Source organism: Scyliorhinus torazame, chromosome 2 (assembly GCF_047496885.1).
Source record: "Scyliorhinus torazame isolate Kashiwa2021f chromosome 2, sScyTor2.1, whole genome shotgun sequence".
Classification (NCBI taxonomy): domain Eukaryota; kingdom Metazoa; phylum Chordata; class Chondrichthyes; order Carcharhiniformes; family Scyliorhinidae; genus Scyliorhinus; species Scyliorhinus torazame.
This window is the reverse complement of record NC_092708.1, coordinates 96,416,631-96,425,690: the sequence shown is the minus strand read 5'-3', so window position 1 is coordinate 96,425,690 and position 9,060 is coordinate 96,416,631. Positions and strand designations below refer to the sequence as shown.

Below are 9,060 nucleotides of genomic sequence, written 5' to 3'. Positions count from 1 at the left end.
TTTCATGGGGGGGGGGGGCGGTGGCAGCCCTTTCATGGGGGGGGCGGCAGCCCTTTCATGGGGGGGGGGCGGCAGCCCTTTCATGGGGGGGGGGGCGGCAGCCCTTTCATGGGGGGGGGTGGCAGCCCTTTCATGGGGGGGGGGCGCAGCCCTTTCATGGGGGGGGGGGCGGCGCAGCCCTTTCATGGGGGGGGGCGGCAGCCCTTTCATGGGGGGGGGGGCGGCGCAGCCCTTTCATGGGGGGGGGGGGGCGGCGCAGCCCTTTCATGGGGGGGGGGGGCGGCGCAGCCCTTTCATGGGGGGGGGGGGCGGCGCAGCCCTTTCATGGGGGGGGGGCGGCGCAGCCCTTTCATGGGGGGGGGGGGCGGCGCAGCCCTTTCATGGGGGGGGGGGGCGGCGCAGCCCTTTCATGGGGGGGGGGCGGCGCAGCCCTTTCATGGGGGGGGGGGGGGCGGCGCAGCCCTTTCATGGGGGGGGGGGGGCGGCGCAGCCCTTTCATGGGGGGGGGGGGGGCGGCGCAGCCCTTTCATGGGGGGGGGGGGGGCGGCGCAGCCCTTTCATGGGGGGGGGGGGGCGGCGCAGCCCTTTCATGGGGGGGGGGGCGGCGCAGCCCTTTCATGGGGGGGGGGGGCGGCGCAGCCCTTTCATGGGGGGGGGGGGGGGCGGCGCAGCCCTTTCATGGGGGGGGGGGGGCGGCGCAGCCCTTTCATGGGGGGGGGGGGCGGCGCAGCCCTTTCATGGGGGGGGCGGCCCTTTCATTGGGGGGGGCGCAGCGCAAACTGCACCTGTTCTCTCTGCAGATGATGAGAGTTTGGGGCACTTTGTTGTCCTTTTTGTATTTCAGTATGCAATCCTGTGTCTCTCCTTCTCTGTTGTTTTTTTTGGGGGGGGGGGGGGGGGGGGGGGGTGATGAGGAGAAGCGGATCTGATCGTTTGACCCGGAAGTGGAGCGAGCCGTCCAGACCGGCTGATTCATTGGTGAGCACGAGCGGTGAGTTCGGTTGGTATTTTAAAAAAAATAATAATTTAAGCACAAGATGGGGGGGCGGGCGGCTGGACTGTGAGGAGAGGGGAGTCGGCGTGGGGAGAAGAGAGCAGTTGGGTCCGGTCTCCGAGAGCCGCTCTGGAGCTGGAGCAGGACAAGGTGCCGGCCGGGCCCGGCCCAAAATGACCAACCCCCAGGTCGCCTGCCCCTCTTCCCAGTACCCGGCCCGGGGGAATCCCAGCGGGAGGCAAGACCTCGCTGCCCCATGTGAGTTCAATAAGGATGATGCAGTAGAGTGGCTTCTGAAAACCATAGTTTTCGACTTTAAAAAAGCAAATGAATAAAAATTAGTGTCTGTAACACCAGCTCACAAATTAATACTCGTATACTGAGCGCAGGAAACGAAGAGGAGGGTGAGAGAAGCAGGGACTCTTGTGGAAAGCAGCTGGTAGTGAGGAGGGAGTGGGTAGAGACTTTTTTTAAAGAGGGCAACAAGTTTAGCTGTCGAATGAGCAGCTGGTGTTAGGAGGGAGCCAAGGTGTTTGGGGAAGAAGTCCTCGGTTGGAGGAGTGAAAAACATAGGCAGGAGACATTCAAAGGAAGCAGTGCAACAGACGGACCTGGGAAATACACGTGACAATTTTCGAATCAAATTGTGGATTCACATGGGGCCACTGCATGGTGTACAGTGCAGACGTAGTATACTTTTTGGGTGTTTTAAAATTTGTCGAGAGTTGATAAAGATAAACATGCTGTGAAATGTTGGGAGAAATTCAGTCCTGAGATGTTTGTCAGCATGGATTACAGCCAGAAGTTGAGGAAGAGGGTTATAAGAACAAAAGATTTGCACTGAGGTGGGGTTTTTAAGGACCTTGAGATCTGACCACATGACTCCAGACCCAATTGTAGCCTTGGTCCAAACAGACTAAACAGTTGGATTCCAGAGATGAGGTGTGAGTGGCTGCTTTTGACATCAAGAGGGAACCCGAGTGAAATTGAAGTCAATAGTAATAAGGGGAAAACTCGCCCATAAAGTAAGATGGTATTGTTGTTGGGGGCAATCATTTCAGCTCAAGGATATTGGTACATGATCACCAGAAATGGAATGCGTGGTACTTAAGTGGGCAAAATCAAACGCCGGTCCAGCAACAGCTGGTTGGTGTAACCATATGGTGTAGCAGAAGACCTAAGAACCAAGATTCCTTTGGCTGATCAATGTACACGAAGTGCTGGATTTCCTGCGAACCATGTTCACATGTTCTGGTCATGTCCAAAACTAATGGGGTTTTGGAATGGTGTTACGGATCAGCTGTCTCGGGTAGTGGTCACACCTTCTCCATGGGTAGCTATCTTTGGTATGTCTGAGGATCCTGGTGTCATGGTGGGAAATGGGGCAGATGTCGTGGCATTCGCCTCCTTACTGGCACAAAAGGAGAATTTTACCCAATTGGCGGGCCTCAGAACCGCCAAGCACTGGGTCATGGGTCCAGGATCTTGCTGAGTTCCTTCATTTGGAGAAGATCAAGTTTGCCATTAGTGTTTCGGATGAAGGGTTCTCTGAGGTGGAAGCTGTTCATCGACTTTTTCAAGAACTAGTAGACTGTCAGCAGGGGTAGGGGAGAGAATCATAATTCTGTTGACTATTAAGGGGCAGGAGGGTTCATTATTTTGTTTTACTTCAAAATAAAAATGTTTACCGTCTTTCTCGGTGATGTTATATTTTTTTAATAAACATTTTATTGAGGTATTTATGGTTTTATAACCGTGACAGAAGACAGTGTACATACAAATATAAACATAGTGCAAAAGCCATCTTCCTCTCTCACAGGTCTCACCTTTTCTTGCCTCCTACTCTACACTAAACTACCCCCACGGCCCCCACCCCCCTTTTCTGCTAACGGTTAATTTTCCCTAAAGAAGTCGACGAATGGCTGCCACCTCCAGACGAACCCTAACATTGACCCTCTCAAGGCAAACTTGATTTCCTCCAGACAGAGAAAGCTAGCCATGTCGGTGATGTCATATTTGTGTATATATATATTTATATATAGGGGCTCCTGTTTTATCGTATTATTATAGTGTTATATGTATTGTTAATATGTTATGCGGTGTTTGTTGTTGTTTAATGTTATGAATTGTTCCTGTTTTTGTATTCTGTATATGCTGTGAATATGCCTTCAGTAAATTATCTTTAAAAAAAACAAAAGGTTCCGTCCTTACTCTGCACTGGTTTGAGGCCTTGGGTGTTGGGTGGCCTGAAGAAGTCCCAGGTGTCCTGTTTGTCTTGCAGCTCCTTAGCTTCCGCAGTCCACCATTGGTTCTTGATTTCCCTAGTTTTTCTTTTGTACCTCCGTTTTGGCTGATTAATGAGTTCTCCTCTTTGCCTTGCTGGTTATGTTGTTTTGCCAGGCGCAGAGAGCTTTCCTTTTCCTGTCGATGAAGTCTTGGCTGGTGTTGTCGTTCTCGTCGAACCAGTCTTGGTGTTTCATAGAATCATAGAATTTACAGTTCAGAAGGAGGTCATTCGGCCCATAAAGTCTGCACTGGCCCTTGGAAAGAGCACCCTACTTAAGCCCATGCCTCCACCCTATCCCCCTAACCCAGTAACCCCACCTAATCGTTTTGGACACTAAGGGCAATTTAACATAGCCAATACACCTAACCTGCACATCTTTGGACTGTGGGAGGAAATCGGAGCACTCGGAGGAAACCCACTCCGACACAGGGAGAACGTGCAGGCAAGTGGCCCAAGCCGGGAATCAAAGATAGGACCCTGGAACTGTGAAGCAACTGTGCTAACCACTGCTTCCGTGCTGTTTCCTGGTCATGTAGCCAATAGTTTCTTCACAGCGTGAGTTTCTAGCTGTCTTCAGCTCTTTCCAGTTTTCCTCCAATTGATTGGAATGAACACTTTGGAGATTCTGAGGTTCACTCGCATGCTTGGCTCCTGAAGCCCCTCAACGTTGATTTTTTTTCTGAGTTGTCCATCTTCCACTGCTTCTGGTGGAGTTTGATGGACATAAATGAGCAGATGAGTCGGTGGTCTGTCCAGCAGTCATGCGCACTGGTCATCGTTTTGGTGATGAGGGCATCCGTTTGGTCTCTGGATTGAACAATGACAAAATTGATCATGTGCCAGTGCTTTGATATCTCCAGGAAGTCTTTTAGTGATCCCAAAGAAAAAGTGCTGGAAAATCTCAGGTCCGGCAGCATCTGTAGGGACAGAAAAAAGCTTATGTTTCAAGTACAGATGACCCTTTGTCAAAGCTCAAAGTGTGTTAATGATGACAAGCTGCGGTTTCGTGCATTTGGTGAGCGAGAGAACCCCGTTGGAGTTGCAATTCCCAACTCCTTCCTTTCCGATTGTTTCCTTCCAGAGTTGGGAATCCTTTCCAGAGTTGGGAATCCTTTTCAACCGTGTCGTTGAAGTCCCCAAGGAGGATGATCGAAGATATGGTGTCTAGGGCGGAGTAGAAAACTTCTGTGGACTCATTGGCATCAAGGGTTGGGGTTTTAAGGTAATGATTTACATAGATATGTTTACACAGGAGAGGATGAGCCAGGCAGTCAAAATTAGATTTGAGTGCATGGTCAAGTACCTTTCTAGGTGTAGGTACTCACAAATGTTGCCTGCTGGTTCTTGACAAGTTGTAGGAGAAGGGTTATGAGGCTCTTGTTGATGTTGACAGAGAGCTCTGAGAGTCTGTTGACGATTTTGTTCTTGATGGCAAATTCAATTCCATGTGTCGTGGGCTGCTCCTTGGGTTTGCCTCTCCAGAAGAAGGTGTAACCACAACCACCTTCCCTAAGCTGCCCTTCGCCTGGGCAGCAACGTCAATGTTGAATTGCCTGAGTTCGTGGGCAACAAGGGCTGTTCTCCGTTCCGGTTGATTGTTTTGCTCATTATTCTTGAGAGTTCATACATAAAAGGTTCCATGCACAAGAACTGAACATTCTGGTTAAAATGGTTTAAATTGAATTTGTTTTTGCATTTTGGAGTTACCTTTACCCCAATCAACTGCAGCAGGAGGGCGAGGCGGTGGCGTAGTGATGTTGTCACTAGACTAGTAATCCAAAGACCCAGAGTAATGCTCTGCAGTCCCGGGTTCGAATCCCGCCATGGCAGATGGTTAAATTTGAATTCAAATGCGACTTCTGGTGACGGCGGGCGGGAGGCAGCCACGCGTTGGAGGGCTCCCATTTGGGAACGGCATTGTCGGGTGTTAACGCCCGGTCCTAGGGCCAGCGAAGGCAGTAAAAGTCGGGAGACAGCACAGAGGAGGGGAATGTCGAAGACCAGCAAAAAAATGGCCGTGAAAATAGCGGCTGAAAGTCCGTCGGGGAGTGGAAAGGTCACCGCGGGGTCAGTAAAGAAAATGGAGGCTGGAGCACCAGGGGAGGCCGCAGTGCTTACGGCTGAAGGAATTATTAAGGTGATGGCTGCGGAATTCGAAAGGCAGTTTGTGAAATGCATGGAGACGGTGATGAAGGGAGGTTTTGAGTGCGCTGGTGGAGGAGGCGATTTCCCCGGTGATGACGGCAGTGGCGGAGGTGCGAGAGCAAGGGGAGGCGCTGAAGGAAGTGGAGGAGACGTTATTACAGGACGGTGATCAACTTGCCTCGATGGGGAAGGTGATGGACATTAACAAGGATCTGTGAGGAAAAATGGAAGACCTGGAAAACAGATCCAGGCGACAGAATTTGAGGATTGTGGGGCTGCCCGAAGGAGTTGAAGGATCGAAGCCGACTGAGTATTTTGCTGCGATGCTGGCAAAACTATTGGGGTGGGGGAGGATCCCTCCCGATATGAACTGGATCGGGCTCATCAGTCGTGGAGGACTGTACCAAAGGCGAGTGAGCCGCCAAGGGCAGTGACTCTGTGCTTCCATAGGTGCAGTGTGAAGGAGAAGGTCCTGAGCTGGGCCAAGCAGAAGCGGGTGGTGCAGTGGGCTGGAGCTGGTATACGTGTATACCAGGACTTTACGGTGGAGCTGGCGAGGAGGCGGGCTGCCTTCAACCGGGTGAAGAGGGCACTGTACATTAGCAAGGTGTAGTGGGGCATTGTATATCCAGCGAAGCTGAGGGTGACTTATAAGCTCAGGGACTTTTATTTTGGAACGGCGGAAGCAGCGGAGGAGTTTGCGAAGGCGGGAGGACTGTGGCAGAACTGAGAAATTGAGAAATGGCCATGTGCCGTTAATGACTGTGTATTCTTTTTTGTTTCACTGCGTGCGGGTGTAGGGGCTAAAGGAGCCAATGTATATATTTGGACAAGGAAAGGGATGGGACTTTCACTCGAAATGAGGGCTCTTTGGGGTGTAGGTGGATATGCGGGGTGTGTGTGCTAAAAGGGGATCTCTGGGCTTTCCTAGGGCCGGGCAAGGGGGAAAGGGACCTGGGCGGGGGCCCCCACGCTGGCCACTTTAAGCCGGCCAGTGAACGGGAGTGAGGTGGGGGGGAGGGGCTGCGGCCATCGGAACCTGGCAGAACAGGGTCCGAGTGGTCTAGCCGGGGTGGAAAGTTGGGGGGGAAGGAACCGGGGTTGGGAGGAGGAGTTTTACAAGAGGCACTGGACGTGAGGAGTTGGGGGGGGGGGGGGGGGGGGGGTACAATTCTTGGGTATCATGTACAGTACTCTTTCAGAGGTTGGAGGGCGTTGAGTGTAGGGGGGGGGGGGAGGGGAGTGGACTCTATAGCTCAATGGTGACCATGGGCGGTCCTGGACTCCTTTTTCTTTTTCTCCTTTGTTTTCTGTTTCCACCGTGGGAGGGTTCGGTTTATTGGATGCATATATTGACAGGTGGGCCATTGTTTGGGGTGGTGGGAGGATGGGATCATTGGTATTGTTAAGGGGATTGATTTTGTATTTGTTACCATTTACTGTTTGTGGGTGGGGTGTAAATTGTTGAAGGAAAATGTGAAAATGTAGAATAAAAAAATATTTTAAAAATAAATAAATTTGAATTCAAATAAAAAATCAAATCAGAAGTATAATGCTGTCTATGAAACCATTGCCGATTGTAATAAAAAAAACGTCTGGTTCACTAATGTCCTTCAGGGAAGGAAATCGGCCGTCCTTACCCGCTCCAGCCTACATGTGACTCTTAACGTGGTTGACTCTTAATGGCCTAGCAAGCCACTCCGTTCAAGGGCAATTATGGACAGGTAACAAATGCTGACCCAGCCAGCAACGCCCACATCCCAAGCATGAATGAAAAAAAAGGCCATAAAGGAGTTTTCTACTCCACCCTAGGCACCATATCTTCGATCATCCTCCTTGAGGGCAAGAAGGGGTGGGCAATAATTTTTGGCTGTGCCAGCAACTCTCATAACTTAAATATGAAGAAACAAAAAGTTGCGTGAATGTTTGTGTACTTCGCTGTTTCTCCTGATGGAAGCACTGAAGCTCTCCCTAGTGAAGAGCACTGGAATGCAAGGATAGGCAATAGGATGAGTGGGAACTGGCTATGATGTAGAACTGAAGGAAATTTCAGAATCGGAATATGGATTTTGATGGAAACTTGGGGCATAGGGAACCAAGAGAGGCCAGGAAGGTTAAGGGTGATATGGAAGTGTGATATGATGCAAGTGGTTGAGTTTTAGATGAGTTAGCATTTGTATGTGCCGGAGAGAAGGGTGATGGAGAAGTCCAGTCTTGATAGTAAAAGCACAGTTAAGTCACTGCCAGTAGGAGTTTGATAATGATACTGGCAACAAGATTGTGGAGGGAGAAGCAAAATTATCTTTATGATTGAGGCATATGTCTGAATCTAAGTTGAAGTTTAAACAGGACATCAAGGTTGCACCCAACTGGTTTAACCTGAACAAACAGACAGATGGGACCAGGAATTCGGTTGCAGAGTTTGGATGCCTAGTAATGTAATTTTGTAGATGTTCAGTTTAAAACATGTGAAGCCACACGGTTACGCCTGTTCTTGTTCGATGTGCTTGTGTCCATACTCCCAAATATCTGCTGCTGTTCTTCGAGATGGGAGTGGCTGTGGCGTTTTAAGGTGCTGCCTAAGGAACCTTGGTCCGTTCCTCCAGTGCATCATGTCGATCGTACTTGTGTGGCGCGAATGAATGTTACTAGCCACTTGTCAGATCATGCCTGAATATCGTTCAGGTCTTGCTGCATTTGGACATGGTCTGCTTCAGTATCAAAAGAGTTGTGAATGGTGCTGAGCATAGCATATGTGTATATAAAATACCTCACAGTACTATTTAAACTTACACAAGTAATGCTAATCAACCAACCTGTGTTGGTTGAAAACCGAGGCAATGCTAAGATTTCTTACCTTATTTTAAAAATATAATTTGGAGGCCTTCATACAGTTGAAGGCTGTAAATGGTTAATTATAGAAATGGACCTTAGCCTCTAGTTGGACGGATAATAAATATAGTGAATAATAGAAATGTGGGAATAATTGCCTATTTACGATCTCATGACGAGGTTGTGGTGACACAGCTTTTTTTTTAATGAACATTTTATTGAGGTATTTTTGGTATGGTAACAACAACAAAATAAACAATATACATGAAACCATAAACATAGTGCAAAAGGCATTTACCTCTCGTAACCGGTCCCTCTCTTATTGACCCCCTACTCTAATCTAAACCTCCCTAAGTCTGCTGACGATTAATTTCCCCGCAAAGAAGTCGACGAACGGTTGCCACCTCTGGGTGAACCACCTGAATTTGTTTCCCCGCGCCAACCCAAATTTTTCCTCCAACGTCCTCAGACTAGGAAAGCTCCCCTCTATGAACATATCCCCCATCCTCTCAATCCCCGTTCTCCGCCATAACCGGAACCCCCTGTCCATACTCCCCGGGGCAAACAGGTGATTATCACAGATTGGGGCCCAGACCGATGCTCCCATTGTTCCCACATGCCGCCTCCACGGGCCCCAAACTCTCAGGGCCGCCACCACCACTGGACTGGTGGAGTACCGTGCCGGTGGGAACAGCAGAGGCGCAGTTACCAACGCCCCCAAACTGGTGCCCTTACATGAAGCCGCCTCCATAAGCACCCATGCCGACCCCTCCCCCACCACCCACTTCCTGATCATGGTTAT

At 50.1% G+C, this 9,060-nt stretch overlaps 1 protein-coding gene across 3 annotated transcripts in view; it reads left to right on the top strand.

The window, feature by feature from the left end:
- The first annotated feature begins 899 nt into the window (after window positions 1–899).
- The window catches only part of psmd14 (proteasome 26S subunit, non-ATPase 14), a 194,576-nt gene continuing 186,415 nt past the window's right edge, over window positions 900–9,060 (top strand). The window contains exon 1 of one of the 3 annotated variants that reach the window (XM_072474372.1): window positions 900–991. The gene's annotated coding sequence lies outside the window, so the exon portion shown is untranslated. Of the gene's footprint in view, window positions 992–1,086; window positions 1,253–9,060 lie in introns of those variants that run through there. The other 2 variants (XM_072474380.1, XM_072474391.1) reach the window with 2 other exon arrangements.